Consider the following 27,270-nt stretch of genomic DNA (forward strand, 5'->3'; position numbering starts at 1 on the left):
AAAATGCACCACCCTAGTTTACTGGGTGAACATTTGATCTGCTTTTGTTGTTGTTTTTTACCTTTCTCCCCCATCTTTCAGCTGAGCTACCACTTTACTAACGACTTAATAAAAGTTTGTCCTAATTCTTACATTACCCATTGAGGAGGAATCAGATGGAGAGAGGTAAAAAACAACAGCAGCAAAAAAGCAGATCAGATGTTCATCCAGTAGACTGGGGTGGTGCATGTTGTTGTGGAAAAGACCATTCTAACTCTCTTCTTTGTCTCTCAAATAAGTGCTTTCACATATGTGTGTGTGTGTGTGTGTGTGTGTGTGCATTTACTTTTTCGTATTTCACCTTCCAATATGAAAGAGGTTAGATGAGTTTCCCAGATAAGGAATAACCAGTTTGTAGCAAAAAGGATGAGATGCACAGTCTATCATTCTTCTCTCAGTTCAGTCGCTCAGTCATGTCTGACTCTTTGCAATCCCATGGACTGCAGCACGCCAGACCTACTTGTTGTCCATCGCCAACTCCCGGAGTTTACTCAAACTCATGTCCATCGAGTCAGGGATGCCATCCAACCATCTCATCCTCGGTCGTCCCCTTCTCCTCCCGCCTTCAATCTTTCACAGCCTCAGGGTCTTTTCAAATGAGTCAGTTCTTCACATCAGGTGACGAAATATTGGAGTTTCAGCTTCAGCACCAGTCCTTCCAGTGAATATTCAGGACTGATTTCCTTTAGGATGGACTGGTTGAATCTCCTTGCAGTCCAAGGGATTCTCAAGAGTCTTCTCCAACACCACAGTTCAAAAGCATCAATTCTTCAGTGCTCAGCCTTCTTTATAGTCCAACTCTCACATCCATACGTGACTAGTGGAAAAACCATAGCCTTGACTAGATGGACCTTTTTTGGCAAAGTCATGTCTCTGCTTTTTAATAAGCTATCTAGGTTGGTCATAACTTTTCTTCCAAGGAGCAAGCGTCTTTTAATTTCATGACTACAGTCACTATCTGCAGTGATTTTGGAGCCCCCCAAAATAAAGTCTGCCACTGTTTCCACTGTTTCCCCATCTATCTATTTTCCATGAAATGATGGGACCGGATGCCATGATCTTAGTTTTCTGAATGTTGAGTCTTATGCCAACATTTTCACTCTCCTCTTTCACTTTCCTCAAAAGGCTCTTTAGTTCTTCTTCACCTTCTGCCATAAGTATGGTGTTATCTGCATATCTGAGGTTATTGGTATTTCTCCCGGCAAATCTTGATTCCAGCTTATGCTTCATCCAGTCCAGCATTTCTCATGATGTACTCTGCATATAAGTTAAATAAGCAGGGTGACAATATACAGCCTTGACATACTCTTTTCCCAGTTTGGAACCAGTTCTATGTCCAGTTCTAACTGTTGCTTCTTGACCTGTATACAGATATCTCAGGAGGCAGGTGAGGTGGTCTGGTATTCCCATCTCTTGAAGAACAGTTTGTGATGATCCACACACTCAAAGGCTTTGGCATAATCAATAAAGCAGAAATAAATGTTTTTCTGGAACTCTCTTGTTTTCTCGATGATCCAGCAGATGTTGGCAATTTTATCTCTGGTTCCTCTGCCTTTTCTAAATCCAGCTTGAATATCTGGAAGCCCACGGTTCATGTACTGTTGAATCCTGGCTTGGAGAATTTTGAACATTAGTTTGCTAGTATTTGAAATGAGTGCACTTGTGTGGTAGTTTGAGCATTCTTTGGCATTGCCTTTCTTTGGGATTGGAATGAAAAGTGACCTTTTCCAGTCCTGTGGCCACTGCTGAGTTTCCAAATTTGCTGGTGTATTGACTGCAGCACTTTCACAGCATCATCTTTTAGCATTTGAAAGAGCTTCACTGGAATTCCAGCACCTCCACTAGCTTTGTTTGTAGCGGTGCTTCCTAAGGCCTACTTGATTTCGCATTGAGAAGGCTTATTGTCTCTCCCACTTGGCCTCAAGGGAGGGCAATCTGCCTGCTCCACTCTGGCCAGACTGCCATATGCTTGGAATTCTGCCTTCAACTTCTGAGTCTTCATCCCAGTTCGGACATCTCAGGAACAGCCAGTCAAAGGGATCATATTTATAATGTCAAGTATGCAAGTATTTATAAATCTTTTCTATCTTGTCAAAATACTCCCTTGGATGTTGTGCTTTATCTTTATACTTGAAAGTGGAGGCCTTTTAGCTTGCTTTTGGTTTCTTAGTACCTAGCATCACTCCAGGCACATCAGTGCTTAAACTCTTCTTGGAGAATTCCAATTGAATAAAACATGTAACTTTTTCAACTAGTTAAAGGACAGTTGAACCCCTTTATCTTAACACCACATCACATGAGAAGTCAAGGGAATAACTTAACAGGTATTTTTAAAACATATAACTCTCTTCATTTACCTGCTAAGCTTAGGCATAAATTACTGATTGATGTTATTCTAATAAGAACAACGCAGTACTCCATTCTGTCAGCCAGTGTGTTCTGTTTGCAAGAAGAACTTGCTGCAGAACTCTGCTATCCATTTTGACAAGCTGTAATACTGCTCAGTCACTAAGATATGACAAGGTTACTTCTAAGGTAATGCTAAGTGACAAGACACCCATTTACTTGGAAATGAGATCAAAAAAAGAAGCTTACTTAATTTTTATGAAACAATATTTAGAGATTTCAGTGTTTGCCCAAGCTATTTCTCAGAAATTATTTACTCTAACCCTAACCCTATTCTTAAAGATGGCGTGCTCATGCATAGCAGCTGCAGAATATAGGCTGTTGTCTTTTATTTCAATGACACTTAGCAGATTCCTTCCATGTGACATGTAGAACATTGCTTTTCTGCTTCCTTCCTTTGACAGAAATGAATGCTGGCCAAAAAGGGGAAACCAAAATAGCAAAAGAAAAATATTTTTCAAGTAGAACACTTTCAAAACTGGGCACATGGATGAGAAAAGAAAACTTAATGCCATGCAAATATGTTCTGACCTAAAACCTTTAAAATAACTTGATGCTGTTTTGAGGGGGGTGGGGGGTGTAGGCATGGTTTTCTGGAATTCTGTACAGGAAAGGGAGTTGGCGGGGAGGAGTAAACTCATGCCCCTTAAAGCCTTGTTGGATTAGTCCTCACCCAAGCAGAGCAGTGATGTCACAGCAATCAAGAGTAGAGGGATCAGCAAGATGTGGGAGAGGAGGGGGCAGAGACTCATTTACGGTGTGGCCAGCACTGAGCTGCCCAGTACTATGTTAAGCTCAAATCAAGGAGCCAGTGTTCACAATGGATAGATTTCAAGCCTCCAGCCATTAAGGAAAGAAAAAAAAAAATTGGAACAGAGAAAAGTATTTCTCACCTTTATAACCTCCATGATGAAAATTGGTTACTGAAGGATTAGACAAGTTGAAATTTAAGCTACATGTGTCCACTTAGGAATCCATGTACACCGTTTATGTGTGGAATGCCGTTCTCTTAACTGTAAGCTCTGGGAGCATAGGGCCGGTGGTTGTAAGTCAAATTCCTGTTTTGTTTGGTCTTTATTGCTTATTTATTGAATTAAATGCTAAGTTAAGAAAAGTTAGGCTATCTGTGTTTAACTCTCCTTGGCAAAATTGATCACTGGTAATATCGTTTTGGAATGGTTACTGTATGCTTGGGTCTGATGCAGATATCCCTTTTAGCCTTAGATCTGGACCATAGTCAACCCCTTGCCAGCATCTTCCAGTGGCCACTTAACCAACTTAGGTTAGTGCCTTCTCTTCGTATGCCTTTGGGTTTTAACTGTCTCTTATGATTACTAGTATCACTTCAAGCTATCGCAGTTGTTGTCCTTTGATACTGAGATGTTCTTCCTCCTATATAGTTACTTATAGTCCCATTAACAATATATGGTCATCCTCATATATGGTCTGTTCAGTTTGTAAACTTCTAGGGTGTAAGGACAGTGCAGATTTAGTGTGTTTTGTGAAGTGTGCATCACAATACCTTGTATATTTTCTTATTCCATGACTTTGATATTATTTCAATGGATATATTTGTTTTCTTCTTGCTTTTTTAAAACATTATCTTCATCAGCTTTTTGGTTACCCCATCAATGATACATTTACCATTGCCCCTCACAGGCAGTTCATCTGAAACCTTTTGGGGTGAAGAGTTCTCAGAAATCACAATGAGAATTTAACCTAAATGTACACAAGTGGTAGGATTTATTAAGATTTAAATTGACCAACTGATTTCATTTAGTTTTCAGCACCCTGATCCATTTTAATATATAGGCATATTTGCTTGTGCTAATTTGCATGGCCAATACACAGGTGCACATCCATGCATATTTATTTTAAGTAATTTAGAATCTTAATTTTGTATATATGATAATGCAATTTTAAGTTTAGAAAAATCACGACATGGACGTTTGGCAGCATTGGGAATCTGTAGAATTCAGTTATACTCTCATGTAATATAACTGTTACCAAAAATAAGTTCTCAGTTATACTTTATTTATACTACTCTTACTAATTAAAATATACACATGTATTATTTTTCACATTATGACATTTCACTTAATCCTCCCCAGAAATTCAAAAAAGATAATATTTTCTAAAAATATAAGTTGGTTTCAATGAGTTATTTGGTGTCCATTCACCTCTTTCTTGCTCATCCAGAAGCTCAGTAGAGCTCCAAGGCTCTTAAAAAAACCTTCTGAAAACCTCTGGATTATTTTCTGGGGTTATTTTAGACCAATAATCTGTAAATTTGCGTGTCTTTTGGATGTATCTTAGATTTCTTTTGGGATGTAATTTCATATCCATATCTTTAAGAATATTTTAGCTGCACTTTTTTTCTGTTTTCAACTAAACAAGAAGTGTGTTAAAATTGTCATGAACAGATAAATACTTTTAAATACTTGCTGCTAAAATGAAATTCACCATCGGTCTTTAGGGTAGGTTTTTTTTTTTCCCCATATCATCTTTTGGGGTGGGTTAATGAAACACATACATATGATAAACGATTCTGAATGTACACATTTTCCAGTTTAAACATTAGAGTTTCTGAAGACCAGCTTTCCAAATTTGATCTGAAGGACATTATGTCTTACTTACCAGCTCTACTATTACTTTAATACTGTAATAAAAACTTAATGATGTCCCATCAAGACATATTAACATTGCCCATGAGCTGGTATGATATGAAACCTACCTACATCCTTTAGCATTTTATAATGTCTCTTCAAAAACTAGTTTTATATTTTAAAGTAAGTGAAGAGCCTGTTTGAAGGGTGCAAATGAGCAATGAGAGGCCCATACTTTGACTATATACTAGAGCATGAAAAGGGGAAACAAGTGCTGAGGAAGCTTTAAAAAAACACTCGGAGGGCATCCAAACAGAACCACATGCCTTGCGTCCCTCTGAATCACCATTATGTTGTTTACTAGCCCAGGAGCCTATGGCTTCTCTCTCCTAAGTGAGGGATAGGCACCCAAATCAGGGTGGCAGACAGGACAGAAACCACAAAATCCACTGAAGCACGTATGTGTGAATCAGAGCATCAATACTGGATGAAAAACATTCCAGTGTGCAGTCTTGATTCCCTCTTAAAAATTGGGCATATTAATATTTTATTTTCTCCAAGCTGTGGGGAAGGCATATATTATTGATGAGATCGTGTTTTGTAGAGTTTCAGAATCTGTTTTTTCCACTTCTCTTATCTTCCCAGCATTTTACAGTGAAGAGAGCCTTGGAAGGAGAACCTACCATGATTCCAGGGCACAATAATCAGAGGAGAATAGATGGAATACATGCTCTTTATTTCTGTTCTCCCTTACTCTGTCATCTTTTTGTCCTCTTCTTCTCTCTACCAGCCTCTCCCTCTACTGTTTGTTGATTCTAGAATTCAGCAAAAAGATAGTTGCCTTGTAGAAATATTTCCACAGCTTTTAAGAAAAGGAGGGAAGCAAAGAATTTACCTGCAATGTGGGAGGCCCAGGTTCAAGCCCTGGGTGGGGAAGATCCCCTGGAGAAGGTAATGGCAACCCACTCCAATATTCTTGCTTGGAAAATGCCATGGACAGAGGAGCCTGGCAGGCTACAGTCCATGGGGTCACAAAGAGTCAGAAAATACTGAGCATCTGAGCATATGTAGGGGAGACAACCTCACTGAGATCACCCCTGTGGCCCTCTCAGTATTCTTCTGGATCATCTGAACAGTGTGAAAATAAGAATGAAGAAATGGACGGGGCTCTGAGGGAGGGGCACAGAACAGAGTCCCCGCGTCAGTCCCTGTGTTCTGTCACTCTGTTCTTTGCTGAAGGATATGACATAGTGATTTCCTATCATATATTGATCTAGTTTGGGAAATAGCTGAAAACAAGCCTGAAGTAGTGATCCTGTTTCTTAGGTAGGTACTCGGTTCATCATCCAGCCACTTAAATATCTTCTGTCAGTCAAACACAGAGCAGGGGATAAACTCCATGGTTTCTCTTTCCTTTTTGATTGATTGATGCAGTGTTCCAATACCATTCTGAGTATATATAATATGTTGTACAAAATAGTTTTCTCGGGTCATGTTTTTAGCAGTCATTCCTGTCCTCAATTTACTGTTTCCTAGTTGCTTGGAGTTGGGATAGGGACTAAGGTGGGTCAAGGAATGTGAAAGGATGGACTTGCCGTTGCAACCCTTGTTTTAGATGCCTGGTAGAGCAGTGATGGGCATGGGCTGGAGGGGGATGGGCAGTTGCTATCCTCATACTCTCATCTGCATACCAGTTCCTTCTCTCTCGGCCTGGTTACCTTCACTCTGCTGCCACTTTAACCTGAGGATGTTGTGGGAACCACTGCATTACTGTCCACATGGTTTGCAGTCCAGGTGTGCCCCTGTGTTTAGCTGGTATCCGGATGCTATAGTAATACATAAAACCGCTTTTCTGGAAAATTAGTGAAAGGAGATTTGTCACATTCTCCTTTGGTTCAGCCTACCCTTAAATTTTAAGTTCCATTGTTATCTAAATCCATGGACTGCAGCTGTAGTCAACATTGTAGCCATATTTTCCTCATATTCAAAGAAAGTGACAGATTGAGCCTTAAGTGTATCTCAAATAGCTCAGTGTAAACAACTCCAGTGCCCAGGGTGGAGGAGGATTGAGCATATTTATACATCTGTCTAGTACTTTTCCACTTTCAGTATTCTTTTCCTTCCTTAGAGAAGCCTTCATCTTAACCACAGACTAACAGATTATTAAAAATCACACATAGCTGATGAGTGTTCATCCAGCCAGGTCAGCTGGTCCAATTTTTAGGCCCCACATATTTCCTAACCTAGTTACTCTTACTAACCTCAGAGATGCATGGTTGTCCTTTTCATGACTCTGTCCTTGTAGTTAATTTACAAGGATCCAAATCAGCACTTATGTAAGTAAATAAATTAATTACTTAATATAATTTCTCAATCATAAATCTCACACCTTCTACATCTTCAGATCGATAAATATTTTCCTTGCATAATACCCTCATTTTCACAACTTGAGAATGCTACAGCTGCCAGCCGAGTCCCCTTATGGGCTTAAGAACATTAGTCAGCTTGACAGGCTTCATGCTGGCTGACAGAGGTTTCACCCTCTGCTTTAATCCACCTATTTTTTATACTTTCTCTTTGTCTTTTTCTCCTCTTCATCCCTGCTAGCAAAACTGTGCTAATTGCCACTAAGAGGACTTACCCATGAAGGGGCCTTTTTGAGGTCCTGACAAACTTATATCCCTGCAGAAAGATACAAAGGAATTAGCTAGATAGGCAACAGCTGTGTTAGCAACTCTGTTAATTCACCACCGATTTTTAAGCTTAATTATGTTGTTTTATTTGTAAATAGACGCTTCAAAAGGAATGAATCTTTTTTCCCCTGGTACCTTAACAATGATAATTATGGTTTTAAAAATACTATATTTAGTTGCGTAAATGATTTTGGTTTAGATTTTTTTCCTTCTTTGAAAGATGTCATGTTGACTTCAGTAAGATCTTGGGTGGGGAGGCTGACCTTGAGTGCATCTTATGGCTTACATCATAGATGGTGCTTGAAGATGAGCAGTGTGCATGCATGTGGGAAGCATATGTGTTATCCATAGTCAGGCAGGATATAGATCAGTACAGAACCTGGCTTAAGAGTAGGAGAGTACCTGAGAAGTCAAGAATTGTGGTAGGCATTTGATGTCATGTTGGCTCATAGGGAAAATATAATGGGTGGGCTTAATACCAATAAATACAGCTTGATAGTTGATCAGCTTCAGGGACAGAAGGAAAGGCAGAGTGGTTGTGGGCTGCTCACTCTCAGAGAAAGGCCTGTTAAAAGGCTTGTTCCCCCCTTATGCACCATAACCTCCTTGGCGGTTTCTTAAAGCCAATGGACCCATTCCCAATATAATACTTTATTACATAAACAAAAAATACAGGAGTTGAGTCTTTGACTTCTTGGAAGATTGAATAGATGTGTTTTACCCCTCAGTAAGGAGATGAAAATTAAAACCACAATGAAATAGCATTACATACCTATCAGAATGGCTAAAAAAGTTTTTAAAAATTGAATACCGGGGTGTGAAACGAATCGCCAGTCCAGGTTCGACGCATGATACAGGGTGCTCAGGGCTGGTGCACTGGGATGACCCGGAGGGATGGGGTGGGGAGGGAGGTGGAAGGGGGGTTGTGGAAGGGGAAAACATGTACACCCATGGTGGATTCATGTCAATGTTTGGCAAAACAAATACAATATTGTAAAGTTAAAAAATAGAAAGTAAACTAATTAAAAAAAAATTGAATACCAAATGATGATGAGAATGCAAAGGAATTGATGACTCATACATTGCTGGTGGGAATGCAAAATTCTCTAGGTTTTTTAAAACCATTGAGTACTTAAAACAAACAAACAAACAAAAAAACCCTAAACTAAACATGAATCTACCATGACCCAGTAAATGTACTCTTAGACATTTGTCCCAGGGAAATGAAAATTATGTTCACACAAAAACCTGGACACGAATGCTCAAAGCAGCTTTCTTTGAAATATCTCCTCACTGTGAGCAAGCCACATGTCTTTCAATGAGTGAATGGTCAGAGCAGACTGTGGGATATACATACAAAAGAATGCTACTCACCTTGCAACAACCTGAGTGAATCTCCAAAGAATTAAACTGAGGAAAAAAAAAAAGTCAATTCTCAAATATTACATATTATATTATTCCACTTATATTGCATTCTTGAAGTGATAAAATTATAAAAATAAAGAACAGATTAGTGGTTGCTCAGAGACAAGTACAGTGTAAAGATGCGAAGAAGGGAATTAGACTCATTTCACTACACAAAAATCAACTTCAAATGGATTAAAGACTTAAATATAAAAGCAGAAACCATAAAACTCCTAGAAGAAAACATAATGAAAAAAGCTTCTTGACAAATGGCCTTGGCAGTGATTTCTTGGATATGACACCAAAAGCACAGGTGACAAGAGAAAAAAAAAAAATAGACAAATGGAATGACATCAAACTGGAAAACTTCTGCACAGCAAATGAAACAATCAACAAAATAAAAAGATGACCTGGGGAGTGGGAGAAAATATTTGCAATCTATATATCTAACGAAGGTCAATATCCAAAATATTAATATATAAGCAAGTCCTGTAACTCAATAGTCTCCTCCACCCAGAAAGGTAACCTGATAAAAAGTGAGCAAAAGAGCGGAATAGACATTTCTGCAAAGACATACAAATGACCAGTAGGTATTAGAGAAGTGTTCAACATCACTAATTACCAGGAAATGCAAATCAAAACCACGAAGAGATGTCACCTCACACCTGTTAAAATGGGTATTTTTAAACATGTGTGCACTCACATAGGGATTCCCTGGTGGCTCAGACGGTAAAGCGTCTGCCCGAAATGCAGGAGACCTGGGTTCGATCCCTGGGTTGGGAAGATCCCTTGGAGAAGGAAATGGCAACCCACTCCAGTACTCTTGCCTAGAAAATTTCATGGATGGAAGAGCCTGGTGGGCTACAGTCCATGGGGTCACAAAGAGTCAGACATGACTGAGCAACTTCACTTTCACTTTCACTTATGCACTCACATATACACAAACACAAGGAAAGTGTTAGTGAGGATGTGACTAAAAGGGAATCCTTACAGTGTTGATGGGAATGTAAATTGGTATGGCTACTACAGAAAACAATATGGGGATTCCTCAAAAAGTTAAAAATAAAGCTACAAGTGATCCAGGCATCCCACTTCTGAATATGTAGTAAAAATAATTGGTATCATGATATTAAAGAGGTATCTACACTCCCGTTTACTGAAACATTATTCATAATAGCCAAGACATGGAAGTAACCTACATGTCATTGATGGATGAATAAGAAAAAATACATGATATATACGTACAATGGAATATTATTCAACCTGAAGAAAAAGAAATCTTACTCTTTGTTACAATATGGATATATCTGAAGCTAAGTGAAATAAGAGTATAAGAGCACTAAATACTAAATGATTCCACTTATATTATGAATCTAAATAAAAGCATGGAGTAAAATGGTAGTTGTCAGGAACTTGGCATAGGGTGGGGGGTATCAGGGAGATGTTAGTCAAAGGGCACAAAATGTTAATTACACAGGATGAATGAATCCTAGACCTAATGTACAACAAAAAGCCTATAGTTAATAATACTCCATTGTATACTCAAAATTATACTAAGAGGGTAGATCTTTTGTTGAGTGTCCTTGTTACAAAGCAACTAAATAAATAGAATGATAGGAGACTTTTGGAAGTGATAAATATATTTATGGCATAGATCATGGTGATGGTTTCAAGGGTGTATAAAGTGGTAGTTGCTCATTGATGTCTAACTCTTTGAGACCCGATGGACTCTGCCAGGCTCCTCTGTTCATGGAATTCTCCAGGCAAGAACACTGGAACGATTAGCCATTCCCTTCTCCAGGGGACCTTCCCGACCCAAGGATTGAACCTGAGTCTCCTACATTGCAGGCAAATTCTTTACCATCTGAGCCACCAGGGAAGTTATCTCCAAACTTATCAAATTGTATACATTAAAGAGGCATGGCTTTTTTTCAATCATACTTCAATAAAGTGGTTTAAAAATAATAGTGTTAGTAATTCAAAATAAATAAATTATTTAAAAATATCAATATAAAATTATGGTATAAATTTGCTTTTATTAATATATTAAATAACAAGATCTAGAAGTGAGTTAAATTACAATTTAACTTTAAAATAGGGAAAAATGTAGATTACATTTTGAAAATTTGAAGCATCTGAAGTAATATAACATGAAAAGATCTGTCATTCTCTTAAAAACAACATCATGGGTACCTTAAATACTACCGTAGTTTATTGTTGTTGTACAGTCGTGACCGACTCTTTGTGACCCCATGGACTATCATAGATCGCCAGGCTCCTTTGTCTATGGGGTTTCCCAGGCAAGAATGCTGGATTGGGTTGCCATTCCCTTCTCCAGGGTATCTTCCCTACCCAGGGATGGAACCCATGTCTGCTGCATTGGCAGGCAGATTCTTTACCACTGAGCCATTAGGGAAGCCCTACCATACTTTGTTATAATTGAAAGAAAGCTAAATTCAGTCAGCATTTACTGAAAGCAATGATGCAATATATTTTTCCTGTCCAACTTCACAGGTCATTTGGTTTTTTGTTTTGTTTTTTATTTCAATCCTTGTGTGAAAAGAATATCCAGTTGGCTGTGAAATTGTCTAGAATAACTGTTGCTCCATCTAAATTCTTATCTTCAGAGATCTGTTGGGTTAGCCCAAAAGTTCATTTGGATTTTTCCATATGCTGTCACAGAAAAACCCGAACAATCTTTTTGGTCAACTCAGTAATTCAACCATCTCTGTCCCTCTGTTTTGGTTGATAGAGGGTTCTGCTTTCTTTACTACCTTGGAGCTATTGAATTAGCTTTACCCTAATGGTCTTCTCTCTTTCAAAGACCTCTGATTCTACATCAAAATTTAGGGCACATTTTGGTGAATGCCCATGTGTTAGGTCATCACCTTCCAGGCAAGGGCAGTAGCCTATTTTAGTTAGGGTTTCCTAGAGACATACTTGTGTTAGTAGATTCTAAAAGTAAAAGAAGAAAAATTGGTGATAGTGTGGCTGCAGGAGAATATTTTTTAATTTGTGTTTTTTTGTTGTTGTTGCTATTGCTGTTGTTATAATTAATGAGGGGAGACTTAAGCACTTTTAAAAGATGTTGGAAAATCTGGGTAAAAGAAGAGGTAGATTATACATTCATGATATAGAGGCAAGATCACTGGACTTAGAAGTCAGGAAATGGGTTCAAATCCCAGCCCCTCCCCCACTAACGTGAAGTCTGACTTTGGGGAAATTCACTAACCCCGCTGTGCCTGGGTTTTCTCACAGGTAAAATGAAGTGGTTGAGAATCCTCTGGTCTCTCCAGATCAAAATTCCTGTAATTTTACAATTTAAATTTTAGTGCTGAAAACCCTGCAATAACATTTTTTAATGCTTCCCACCTGTAGCTACTTCTTATCCTTTTGAGCACACAAACATTATGTCCAAACATTCAATTTTCTTTCAGGGTTTGGACCTGGCTAATTTCTCTCTTAACACTTCAAGACTTTGGACTGTCCCCTTTCTAAATGGTGTGACTCTACCTGTCACAGACTATACTGATTTTCTGAGAAATCATAGCGTCAGTACCTTCTTTCAACCCCATTATAATTGACTTTCCCCCCATTATTTTTTGTCCTTCCTTGATTATCAGATGATGTTTAATCTTTGCCTCTGACTTGTCTATAAAAGGAGTCTAAGATAAAGATAAATTACATAATGTGCACATGTGCGTGTGCCTTTAAAGTTTTCTTATTGATCCAGGGAGATAGAATGCGGCAGTGTTTGCATGTGGAGATCCTCTTGCATCATTAAAAGGAGATGTGTTTTGCAGTTATACCAGGTGTATCTCTTAGTACACCATTTCCAAATCATTTTCTAAGTAGGTAAGGATTCAAACAGGAATTGTCAAATTTCAGAAGTGGTGACAGACCAAATCACAGAAATTCAGAAGCCAGAGGTGTCATCGCTGCCACAAACATTTTCAACAGGATTAGCTATTTAGTCTCATTTTCAGTCTGTGTATTTCACACCATGTGAGGTGATCTGTTTTGAGGAAATTCAGAGCAGTGGGAAACCCTCTTCTTAGTCAGAACCTCACCTGACCTAGACCTCCTTGTTTGTTCTCCTTCTATCTTATTAATGCAGCTGTGAGTACATTTCCAGCACTCTTCACCTGCCACAGTGACAAGGGATCAGGTGCCAGGTAGGGTAATCAATCTGGAGGGCTTTTAGCAGCGCATCCTGCCACTGTTTGACAGCATGTCTCCGTCAAGGAGACTGTCTTCCCTAGATCGATAAATCAATCAGTTCTTTTTACATCTTATGAAGCCCTCCTCACACCCCATGTCACTCATGCTGCACCACACACAAATAGAGAATCAGGGTTGGGTTGGCCCAAAGCTTCCCGTTTCACATTCTATCCCATAATCGCTTATCCTTCTCCAAAATCAATCCCTGGCATAGTGGTGACGGATCAAAGTCCAGTTCTTAATTCCTTTGAACTGACGAGTGAATCTGTCTTGAGTGTTAGATGTTGTAGTGTGTTTAAAACTAAATCACAACTGAAATTCAGAGGAGAGTAATTGTTCGTTTTACGATTAGAACTCTTCAAAGGAGACAACAGTTGTTTCACTAACACATAGTAGATTTCCTGATTCTACTCAAAGAGATTGTAGACTTGTAGAGGCTATCAAAGTTGGAAAGGGGCTCAGAGACTAGCTAAGGAATCTAAACCAGGTGTTTGCTCCTGTGTACTGAGAAGTTTCCAGCTACTTTGCTGGCATTGTGTTGGATGAGGGCTGGTAATGGATTCTCTCACACAGAGAAAGCCACTTGCCTCTGTGTATATGTTAGGTTTGGGTCTGAGATATCACTTATATAATGGCTTCTACCGCTTTGGTGGAAAAGTGAAAACCAGTAATCTACATCAGGTCTTGGGTCTTCATATTATTAATACAAACGTAGAATCTGAAACTCATCTTTGTTGTGTAGCTTAGTCAAGGTCCCACAACCGGTCCATGGAAAAGCTGTAACAGACATGCCCTACCCTGACATGGTGTGTGCTTCATCGTGTCTGACTCTGCGACCCTATGGACTGTAGCCCATCAGGCTCCCGTGTCCATGGAATTTTCCAGGCAAGAATACTGGAATAGGTTGCCGTTTCCTCCTCCAGGGGATCTTCCCAACCCAGAGATCAAACCCATGTCTCCCGAGTCTCTTGCATTGGCAGGCAGATTCTTTACCACTGAGACACATGGGAAGCTCACCCTGGCATCTGTCCATACCAAATCCCTTCCAGAAAGTGACTTTAGCTGTTTGGAGTTTTCCTAAGTGGAAATTTTTTTCCTTTCGGAGTATAGCTAGGGACCTCAGATGCAGCAATTCTCAGCATTCTTAGGTACAGAATAGGTTGTGTTGCAGAGGGAGATTGGCTCATGTTTGTTGACATTCCGTGCCCAGTCGCTTCATTACTGGAAGGAAGCTTGACCTAATGATAAAGGCATGAGTTTCGAAGCTACACAAATATAAAAATAAAATCAGCTGCATCCTCTACACCCCTGCACAGAGCATTACTAGTCAGCTTAGTGGTTAGTAGAATCAGCTCCAGTGTCAGGTTGTTGAGGCACAGATCTGGCCCCACTTTTATCACTGTGCAACCTTGGGCAGGTGACTTGAGCTTTGTGGCTCTGTTTCTCTATGTAACAGTAGATGAGAAGTAAACAGAGCTCCTGTGCATAAAGATAGAGAGCCATCCCTCTGGGTAGGAGGCTCTGAATACATGTTGGTTCCCATCCCCTCATTCCTGTCCAGTGTGGTGTCACAATGCCAGTTTAGAGCCGAGACTTTAAAATCAGCGTCACTTTTATTAAGCTCCAAATCTCTAAGTTTCAAATTAGAGAATGAAGAAGAAATGTCTTCTTTTCAGTAATCTGAGTTCATGTTGCTCTTTCTCATAAAGAAACATAACCTTTTCAAGGCAACAGCAAGAAATAGCCAGCAAAGGGAAAGACAACAGGTAGGTAGTGACTAGGCTGCTGTGCGCACGCTCAGTTGTCTCAGTCATGTCCAATTCTTTGTGACCCTGTGCATGGTAGCCCACCAGGCTCCTCTGTCCATGGGATTCTCCAGGCAAGAATACTGGAGTGGGCTGCTGTGCCCTTCTCCAGGGGATCTTTCCGACCCAAGAATTGAACCCGCATCTCCTGCATTGCAGGCAGCTTCTTTACCCGCTGAGCCACCGGGGAAGACATGTGGTTAGGCTACTGACGCACAGTTCTGTCCTGGTTGCTGTTTTGATCTGTTTTTAATAGCATGAGTCTCTCAGATTGCTGAGGGCAACTCAGCATCATAGGAACCCAAGACTTATCACATTCCATTCCTTTTTTAAAAAGTGATAGACAAATTATATTAAAATTAGCATGATTTATTTACAATTTTATTTGAAACTAATTTGCTTTGGACCATTTCCTTTTAGCTTTTGTAATAGATCACGATATATTATGAAGATTACAGACAAAGATGCAGACAGGCCTTATAACTAGGCCTAAGAATCTGTCATAGATTAAGGGATAATTTGTAGATTGGACATTTAAAGGGAAAAGGGAGACGATAGCATCTTATTCCTCTTATCTACAGGGGAAAGGAGTAATATCTGAACTGAAATGCAAGAACAAGGCCAAATATGATTTGGGTCATAACTTGGGGGAGATAGGGACAAAGTTTCCATTGGGAAGAGCCAAAAGGAGCTTACCTATGCAAGATACTATCCAACTTTAAGACCATAAGGTATCTGGGAGGTCAACTAATTTCTTCCCTCACTCCCTGCCCACCTTTCCCAGAGAGGAGGCACCCATGTTACTTAAATATTAGAGGCAGAATTGGAACAAAGCCTGATTCCCCTGGTTCTTGCCAAGAGCTCTTTTCAGTGTAGTGTATTATCTCTCCAAGCAGACGTTTGTCCCCATATCCATTAGGGTTATCCAAACCCACATTATGGTGACAGCCTGCTGAAACAATCATCTAAACTGATAATGATAGTTCATTTCGTATGGGCCACAAAGTAGCAATAACTGTCTTTAGCTTCTTGGTTGAAACCAGACCTATAATCTCAAGATAAATAGCTTTGCATGCTTTTACCAATCTCCAGAGCAAATCCTTCTTCCTTGTTCCTCCACTCAGGAACAACATATGCTTAATTTTCAGACTAATGAAATGATTTCAAGGAGCTAAATACATATGATGCATTTAGCAGATTGTTATTAAGTGGATTCTTACAATGCTGATATTGTTATGTATCTGCCTGCTTATGTTCCCATTTCCTAATTACACATCCTGTCTGAAACACACATGGCCAGTGTGTTTATCTCAGGTTCCATTGTATTCCCCCTTGAATACTGCAACTGCCAAACAAATTATTTTATCAATCTCTGAAACACTTTTTAAAAGTAATTGATATACAATTGTACACCCCCAATGTTCCTATAGTTAGAAGCATGAAAACCCCAGGAATACTCAGAGTATTTAAGTAAATCTAATATTGGATCTAACATGAAGTACATGTTCATAGGACAATTTTTCTCTAATTATTATTAGATGTAGATTAAAGTTATTTAGTTATGGTTTCTTCAGCCATTGTAATCTTCAGTCTCATTATTTTCTCATTGTTTGGGTAGCTTTGTATTTTTCCAATCCCTATGTTGTTTTGAAAATTTCTATGTTTGTCCTAATACTTTACTTTTCTACATCATGTTAAACATATTTTTGATCTTTGATGTGAGTTTTGTGATAATATTATATTTAACATGGTTTTCCTGTGTGTTATAAAAGTAAGCTGTGTTACAAGTACCCAGTTTTTAAAGGATGTACAGAGGGCAAGGTACTGTTTTAGCTTACCTTGATCAAAACCCAGCACATGCATGAAATTGCTTATTTTTGAAGCCAATCAACATGAAATACTTAAGAGTAGTAGAACCTCTACAGTTTTCAACTCTGAGTTCTGTGAACGATAAGTTTAAGGGAGAGATTTGAAACATAGTTCCTGCTTCAAGAGAATTGACTGTTGAGTTAAAAAGGCAAGGGTGACAAAAAATGAAGTTGTTTTTAAAAATATTGCAAGATAATATATTACAGATGCATGCTTATGTGTGTAGTATATATAGATCCTTCTGAAAAACATTAGAAATGTTGGTGAAAATTAAAATGGGAAAATTTGATAGTGGACCTTGAGCTGAGAGTTTCTGGATGAGTATGATTGGTACAGAGTAGTAGATTGTATTCTGGTTCTCAAATAGTCTCTGCTTGTCCCAAGAGGAAGATTGTCTTTTGCTGGGATGTTTGTGTAGGACTTGAACATGTGACTTTCTCTGGTCAGTGAAATGGCTGTCATTTACAAAAAGACACTTTAAGGATCAGTGTATGCATTGATATGATGTCTTATCTTTGTGCTACACAAGTGGCAATGGTTCTAAAAGCTTCCTAGTGGAATAGAACTACAGCCAACCTATACTGGGCTCATCCCCCAAAAAGAAATCACCTTTGTTGTAAGACATTGAGATCATGCAGGCATTGTTTACTACAATACAAACTAGTCTATCCTGAATGATACAAACTAGTTGAAGTAGGCTTTCAAAGTAAAAGGGAAAATGAAAATTAAGCAGTTAGCATTGTGGGTTTGTTTTTTTTTTGAATATGCCAATTTGTTGTTTTCTTCAAATGTATTTATTTATATTGATTTATTTGACTGTGTCAGGTCTTAGTTGCAGCACGCAGGATCTTCATTGCATCATGTGAGACTTTTCGTTGTTGCTCTGCAGAATGTGGTATCGTAGTTCCCTGACTAGGGATCAAACCAGCATCCCCTGTGTGCAAGGTGGATTCTTAAGCACTGGACCACCAGGGAAGTCCCAGCCTTGTGTTCTTTGAGTGAAATGAAGAGTCCAGGCTAACTTTAGAGAATTTGTTTCTGCAAAAAAAAAAAAAAAAAAAAGTTAATAAAATGTAATTCCTAGAGTAGGATTAGAGATCTTGAAACTAGAACTTTGATCTTGAAACTAAGAGTTTAAGTTGCTTAAAGATCGAGTGTACCTTTTTTTTTCCCTTTATGTTCTCATTTCCTAAATATGGTAGCTATTTCTTGTTGAATATACAGACATGACTAAGTTGAAACGGTAAACTGTAATGAAAATTTAGTTTGTAAAGGACCATGAGGGGGAAAAAAAAGACAAAGCTATGATCTCTAATTGTGCCCTAAGGAGAAAAGTGGTAACACTTTGTAGAAAGGCAATCATAGGTTATAAATGGCAAAATCTTATAAGTGAATATGCCATTCCCATCTGGAAGACAGTATTTACATCTTATTATGATACTTTGGCCATAAACTGTAAAATGTCTAGTGGTAATAAATAAAATAAAATGTTTCTGTTTCTGTTAAGTGATTTATTCTGTTATTAATGGAAAAATGGCAAATGTAAGTGTAATATAAAGATTTGTCTCTGTTACAGAATTTAAATATTATCAAGGGTATTAAGAGATAATCCTAATCAAAATATGACATGTATTTGAATGATGGTCCCCATCTGGCCAATCTGTCAGTTTTCAGTGCCCAGCCTAAGGCCTCTCAGCTGTCATTCCTACTTCCTGTCGTTTATAGGGCTTCCCAGGTGGCGCTAGTGGTAAAGAACCTGCCTGCCAATGCAGGAGACATAAGAGATCTGGATTTGACCCCTGGATTGGGCAGATCCCCTGGAGGAGGGCGTGGCAACCTGCTCCAGCATTCATGCCTGGAGAATCTCATGGACAGAGGTGCCTGACAGGCTGTTGTCCATAGGATTGCACAGAGCTGGACATGACTGAAGTGATTTGGCATGCACACACATGGTCACCTCTGCTAGTTGTGAGCATGTGTAGGAATGAGGCAGTCCTTCTTCTTCTGATCTTTTCAGATCTATAGTCATTTGAACTTACAGATGTGGTAAAAAGAAAAAACTCCTGTCTAATATTTTCATAACCCTAAATCTGTCTCCCTTCAGTCCATCAATGGACTTAATAAACTCTGAAGCTCTAGTTCTGGCCTGCATAAGTTCCAAGCACATGCAAATATAATTTTGTTTATGTCCACAGCAACATTCCTGATTATGAAGATATTAGACCCAGGGACTCGTAATGTTACACCTAAATTAGCATCTGCTTCATCTTACACTGTGCCGTATTGGCTGTGTCAAGAGTAAATTAATTCAATTTTGAATTCAATTTGGTAGCCAAGAGCTAAGTTGCACTGAATTCCATAAGGAGCAGGAGGAAATGCCCTTTCTAGCTCACACACTGCTTTGCCACAGGGCCTAATATCATACAGGGGAGCAGATTGCTACTTTTGTGCACCTATGTGCTCTTCTGCGCTTGATCCCTTTCTTCCCTGCGTCAGTTTTCCTTTCAAAAACAAAGGGAAAACAAATGCATTGAGTTCCTCAGAGAAGGGTCCTTTCTTATTAACACTGCATGCTGTACAAATTCCGGATTCTATGTGTATCTACAAGGATGGGGGTGGGGAACACAGACTAGGGTACACAGTGGCCTCAAGCACCAGAAGTGAAATGTAAGCCACTGCTTTCACCCTGCACCCTGAACATCTGCAGGTTGACTGCTGACTGTCCCAGTAAAAAGGTCACATGTCTGAGAGTGAATACCCTGATACTGATTGGCTGGAGAGTGGAGAGAGATGCAGAAATCTTGGCTTGGAATTCTCCCTTTAGACTTGAGATGTTGTGTGGCTGCGTGCTTTCTCAGATTTCTGGCAGCTTGCCTTTTAATAGCAGCTTTTTAGCTCTATTTGCTTTTCTTTGTGATGACCAGCTCCACGAATGAAATGAGTACAGTATTCATGATTTTCAGGGACGTGCATCTGGGACACCAAAAAGCCCTCTCAAAGCTGGGGTGGTGTGCATTAGCCACCCTTGGGCTGTGTGCAGGGCTGTGATGGGGACACCTAAAGAGCCCCACCTCCTTCCCTCCTGAACTCATATCTTGTCCCTCTGCTGCCTCTGTTCCAGCAATAAAATCTTAGAGCCACATGAAAGACTGCGACAAGAGAGGGAAGTGGGAGACACGTATTTCCGAGCTGTGCATCCCAGAGCTGGTACTTGATCCTTCTGTGTTCTGCAGTCATGGATTTATTTGTTTATATGTAGAAACTTAGGTGCAATGTCTGATAGGAAAGGAAAACAAAAAAGCGTACTCTTTAGTGGCCTTAAACCCTTGGAAAAAAACAGGAGACCTAGACTCAGACAAATCTGTGTTCTAGTCTCTACATTACCACTCAATAGTAACATGACCTGGGGTAAGTGGTCTCTGTTGGATTGCTTATTCACTGTTAAATAAAGGGTTATTGTAAAGAGTTACTGGCATTCTATGCAGATCAGACATGTTGCATGGGTACAGTTCATAAACATGGGCATTTATACTTGTGTGGGAAGATTGTGATGTAAACTTTCTTTCAGCACTAAATGGGGCCACTGTTGGTGGGAATGTAAACTGGTGTAGCCGCTATGAAGAATAGTATGAAATTTCCTCATAAATTGAAGCTAAAAATAGAACTACCGGATGATCCAGCAGTTTCTCTTCTGGGGACATACCTGAAGAAAATGAAAACACTAATTTGAAAAGATGTTGCTGTTGTTGTTTAGTCACTAAGTCGTGTCCTACTCTTTTGTGACCCCATGGATTGTAGCCCGCCAGGCTTCTCTGTCCATGGGATTTCCCAGGTAAGAATACTGGAGTGGGTTGCCATTTCCTTCTCCAGGGGGTCTGTCTGAACTAGGCATGGAACCTGCATCTCTTGCACTGCAGGCGTTCTTTACCACTGAGCCACCTGGGAAGCCCCAGTTTGAAAAGATACATGCCCTTAATGTTCATAGCAGCATTGTTTACAATGGCCAAGCCATGGAAGCAACCTGTGTCCATCAACAGGTGAATGGATAAAGAAGATGTGTTAAACATACATATGCACAGGAATATTATTTAGCCATAAAATATTGAAATTTTGCCATTTGCAACAACATGGATGAATCTGGAAGGTATTATGTTTAGGGAAAAAGTCAGAGAAAGAAAGGCAATATTGCATATTGTCATTTATATGTGGAATGGCATATTGTCATTTATATGTGAATCTAAAAAATAAAACAAAAGAATGAATATAGCAAAAAAAAGAAACAAAGAGAAAAATGAAAGAAAAATGCAGACAGCTGCATCCAGAATATAGCAGACTGGATATTCATGTGAAACCATTTGAAAGTGACTCTTGGCTGTTGGGCACATGATAGCTGCTCAAAAATACTATTTTTTTTTCCTTTCTTTTTCTTTGCTTTTTTCATAATCTCTTACCACAGCCTTTTTACTTCCTAAAAGCCACTTTGTTTAATCAACATTTTCCTTTCATTCACCCTAAGGAAAATATAGGGCAGTTCACAGTATGATATTTTTAACCAAGCAGTATTGCCTTTTTGTATTAAAAAGCTTCTTCCTTTAAAGAGGCCAGTGATAACTGTCCCTTTAATTTTATCTGTCACCAAGCATGATCTTGAAAACCCAACATGGAGCTAAGAACATGCTGGTAAATACATAAAAGATAGGATTTTATTAATATTAAGATCATGAAAAGTGAGTAGGTGGAGAAAGGGGAGATGATGAAAACTTAGTAGGTAATTCACTTTTTAAAAAATCCTTCTCCTCTAAGAAGTGGAAACTACAGTGTTGGATATCAGTATTTTAAATATTAGTGAGCACTCCATAAAGTCTCTGCATGGTTGAGAGGCAGTATGAGTTTTCAAAATGTGGTCCCCACGCTTGCAGCATCACCTGGGAAGTTGTAAATTCTCTGACATCTCTCCAGATCAACTGAATCAGAAACTTTGGGTGTAAGGTTCAGAATTCTGTGTTTTTAACGAGACAGTTTTTTCTTCATGTTTTTCTAGTGCAACCTGAAATTTGAGAATCTCTGATATAGAGAAATATGGATTTGGCCCTAACTTATCTTGGTTCAGTCATTTCAAAGGTCTCTTTTCTGAGACGCGTGTACCCCAATGTTCATCGCAGCACTGTTTACAATAGCCAGGACATGGAAGCAACCTAGATGTCCATCAGCAGACGAATGGATAAGGAAGCTGTGGTACATATACACAATGGAATATTACTCAGCCATTAAAAAAATACATTTGAATCGGTTCTACTGAGATGGATGAAACTGGAGCCCATTATACAGAGTGAAGTAAGCCAGAAAGAAAAACACCAATACAGTATACTAATGCATATATATGGAATTTGAAAGATGGTAACGATAACCCTATATGCGAGACAGAATAAGAGACACAGATGCATAGAACAATTTTATGGACTCTGAGGGAGAAGGTGAGGGTGGGACGTTCTGGGAGAATAGCATTGAAACATGTATATTATCATATGTGAAACAGAACACCATTCCTTGTTCGATGCATGAGACAAGGGCTCAGGGCCGGGGCAATGGGATGACCCAGAGGGATGGGATGGGGAGGGAGGTGGGTGGGAGGTCCAGGAAGGGGAACACATGTAAACCCATGGCTGATTCATGTCAATGTATGGCAAAAACTATTACAATATTGTAAAGTAATTAGCCCCCAACTAAAATAAATTAAAAAAAAAAAAGGTCTCTTTTCTGAATGGAAAAACAAGAACTTTTGACTCGCTACCTAAGCCATTGTCATGTCAGTCCTCTGTGATTCTCTGCATAAGTGATTGGTTCATAGGCAATGAAGAAGAGATTCCCCTGGGCTCTGGAATGATTCTTTGAATCTGAAGCTCCACTCCTAGAAAATGTCTGGATTCTTAAAGATCATGACAAGAATCTGTGTGATGGATTAAATTCTATAAATGCCAATGGTATAGATTCAAGTCTTTTCTGCAACTGTATGCCTGACCCCAACAGATGGTCTCTAAATAAAAACCAGTTCAATTACGAATGAATTAGGAACTTTTTCCTTGTTTACAAGCAAGGGCATGCATACATGATTTTAGCTATCAGGAGTGCTAGAGACAGATCAGGCAGGGACTTGATCCAGACTCATCAATGTGAGTCAAGTCTTTTTCAATTCCTCCAGGGAAGCTCTTTCTGTGACTTCTGGAGAGCTGAGAATGGAAATAAAGCTCTACACATCCTGGGGTTTTTGGAATATTTATGTGGCTGCAACTTGAGGGTATTTTCTCCTCTTTTCAGGAGGAAGAATATTTTTCTGAGTAGGTTGGGTTGGAAGGACGAGTGATGAGGAGAGCTCATATGCTTGTAATTTAAAGAAGAGTTAAGTTTAGAAAAGAAGGAATAGAAGGGGAAGAACAGCAGAGAACAGCCAGAAAACTGGATGGTTAAAGGTACATAGAACCACAGGATAGGACCTAACCTGAGAATAAGAGGAGTCAAGGAGAGGGGGTCAGGGGTTCACAGCCTCCTCCATGTCTGAGTTTGCAGGTCAGCGTGACACTGGTCACTGATGCACTTTCACGTTTGCAGAGCACTGTCACGTTTGTTCAGCTGAAATGAAGCACTTGCCTTCTCTTGTTTGCTTTTGTTTCCTTAATTAGAAAAGCCTCTGGTTTAAATGTAGAATCACTATGAAGAAGCTTGGTTTGATGTAAAAGCAGAGCCATATTCTTTTTTAAATTAATTTTTATTGGAGTATAGTTGATTTACGTTGTTGTGTTAGTTTGGGGTGTATGGCATAGTGAATTAGTTATATATATATATATATATATATATATATATATATATATATATGTATATCCACTATTTTTTAGACTCTTTTCCCATATAGATCATTACACAGTATTGAAAAGAGTTCCATATGCTCTACAGTAGATTCTTATTAGTTATCTATTTTGTATATAGTAGTATATTTATGTCAGTCCCAAACTCCTGGTTTATGCCTTTCCTCCTTTCCCTCTTGAGATAAGTTTCATTTCTACATCTGAGAGTCTGTTTCTGTTTTGGAAATGTTTATTTGTAGCATTTTTTAGGAGTCCACGTATAAGCAAGTCATATGATACTTGTTTTTCTGTGTGTGACTTACTTCACACAGTATGAGAATCTCTAGGTCCATCCATGTTGCCACAAATGGCATTATTTCATTCTTTTTATGGCTGAGTAATATTTCATTGTATATTTTACCACGTCTTCTTTATCCATTCATCTGTCGGTGGACACTAAGCTTGCTTCCATGTCCTGGCTATTGTAAATAGTGCTTCAATGAACAGTGGGGGGCATGCAGCTTTTTAAATGATTATTTCCTCTGGATATATACCCAAGAGTGGGATTGCTGGATCATAACCTTAGGAAAGATAAGGTAATATGTCTGCCTTTGGTTTGATCCTGTCATCAAGTTGATGATGTCGCGGAGGAGGAAGGGAAGGAGGACTATGATGATGTGTGTGGTGGTAATCAAGATGTAAATAACACTTACTTGGGGCCCTGATTATGTGACAGGCCTTGTGCCAACAGTTTTGTGAAGTGGATTATAGTTACTTCTATCCTTAGATATATAAACTAAGGGTCAAGGAAGTGAAGCCACTGGCCAGTATCACACAGCGCTAGTGTCTGGACAGAACGTGCCATGGCCAGGTTTCAAACCTGTGTGGCTCCGCGGCTAAAGATCTGGCTGCTCTAGCAGGCTGCTTCCCTTCAAAGAAAGGTACTTCCTGGATTAAAGTGTCCTAGTGTATACTTACTTGTGTTGTTTTGGTTACAATAGAACATGGGAATAAAAGCAAAGGTAACAAGCACATGGGTTTCAGCTGAATGAAACGAACAAAAGTGCAGTAGTGCCATTTAGTAACATTTTTAGAAACTTTATTTCAATGAAAGAGCTCCTTAATTGGGTCAAATTCAAATCAGCATAGTCATTGTGATACAGTGGTTTAACTATATTAGTCTCTTATATGTAATTATTGCTTTCAGTGCTTTTGCCTATCTTTTGCTAAGCAGACACTATTGAAGGCATCTGATCCCACACCAAGGATGTTTATAGCCTCTCCCCTCCCAGCTTTTCCCCTGTAATTCCCGCTACCCTCCACGGAGCCAGAGAAATCCCTCCTGAACATACAATTTAAATAACTCAGTTTCACCAATGCTTAGCATGTATTATGTGCAGGAGACTGGGTCTACTTCTGTGACTTCTTAGTCTACATTGTTCAGAGATGGCGTGTATTCCCTCCCAAATGAAAAGTCAGCTCTACTTGGCTAGTAAAACTGCACCCCCACACCCTCCACCACTCACTTTCCATTGAGTCTGATGTATGTATGTAAGCATGTAACCTTGACTCTAGTGACACAGGATTTTTTTTCTCTTTATATTTAAGATGACTTGTGTCTATAGGTCTGTCCTATTTTTGCCTAAAAATCATCCTTACACTCCAAAGTGGGAGCATGCTTCTCTCCTTCATCTCTTCTCAATAGAGTTTTAGACAGAGTTCCTGTCCTACTTCCTCCCTGATTTTTGGAGATCATTCTCTTGCCTAAACTCACATCACACTCTTTGTACTAACTATACCCCCTTGTTGTCAACTTCATGATCTCATTGTCAGTGTTATTGCCAAACTGGGCTGTTGATTGAAGAGTCTCTGTCGCTCTTATAATGGAGCTTCCTAGTCTTTCATGTGTGTATGAATCACCTTCAAAAATGCAGATTCTAATTCACTCGATCTGGATTGGAGCCTGAGATTATACATTCTAAAGAGCTCCCGGGTAGTACCAGGGCTGCTCACCTACAAACCACACTTTGAGTATCAGCACACTACTTTGTATCCTTGACACAGCTAACACAAATGGTTTTGAGAATAGTGTTAGTGAAAGTAAAAGTGTTAGTCGCTCAGTCAATACCGACTCTTTGTGATTCCATGGACTGTAACCTGTCCCACCAGGCTCCTCTGTTCATGGAATTTTCCAGGCAAGAGTACCAGAGCAGGTTACCATTTCCTTCTCCAGGGGATCTTCCTGACCCAGGGATTTAACCCTGGTCTTCTACTTCGCAGACAGATTGTTTACCATCTGAGCCACCAGGGAAGTCTCTGGTTGAGAATAATAGGTGCTCAATAGATGTTATCGATTAAACAAATGTGAGGGATTTCATCTTAAAAAATCACTATCAGTAGATGAAAACTAGTATTTTGAATTCTTATTATTATGGTAATTAATGATAAAGAGCTCCATAAAGTTTACTTCTTAGAGTAAATTTGATCACATATGTCAAAAAATGGCAAGGTGATACAGAGACGAAACATCGTAAGTTGATCTTGTGTTTCCTTTTCCCTCCTAATGGCAGCAAGAAGACATTTAAAAGCTCACCTTTGGGAACAGCTTGTGACAAACTGGGCTTCCCTGGTGTATCAGATGGTAAAGAATCTGCCTACATTGCAGGAGACCAGAGTTTGATCCCTGGGTTGGGAAGATCTCCTGGAGAAAGGAATGGCAACCCACTCCAGCATGCTTGCCTGGAGAATTCCATAGACAGAGGAGCCTGGTGGACTACTGTCCATGGGGTCGCAAAGAGTCAGACATGACTGAACACTAGCACTTTCAATTCCCTACTTTTCTTGTGACAAACTCAAGGCAACACACCATATTGAAATCAACCTGGTGAGAATGAATGAGGAATGCTTTACCTTCTTCGTTCCACTCCTTATTCATTCTCTGGTATCACTGCTTTTCTGCTGGTCGTTTCCTGCCACTTGCTCTGTGCTTCCCTGGCATCATTTTCAGCCCTCTGGAGTCATTATGTGTAAGGATTAGACATTTCCTCTCTCACCTTTCCACTTGCAGTTTCTATGAAACAATGTTTCCTAAGATCATATCACCAGTGTAGTGTTTGATGTAGAAATGGAACCCACTATGTGTACAGGGAGCTAACAGCTAGGGAGCAATAAGTCTTTTCTTCCTTTTCACCCCCTCACAGCAAAAGGAATGCATCAAATCAGTGCTACTCTTTCATGGTATCTGCTGTATTCACCTGCTTATTGTAAGGTCAGATTTTTCTTTAAAGGTATCTTTTACTTAATGTATTTTTAATACACATTTTATTACTACCGTGAATAGAAAAACCAGTATAATGTGCTGTAAATAAAAGGAAAATGTTAAAAATAA

The sequence above is a fragment of the Giraffa tippelskirchi genome, chromosome 2 (assembly GCF_054371585.1).
Source record: "Giraffa tippelskirchi isolate mGirTip1 chromosome 2, T2T-mGirTip1v1.2.pri, whole genome shotgun sequence".
Lineage (NCBI taxonomy): Eukaryota > Metazoa > Chordata > Mammalia > Artiodactyla > Giraffidae > Giraffa > Giraffa tippelskirchi.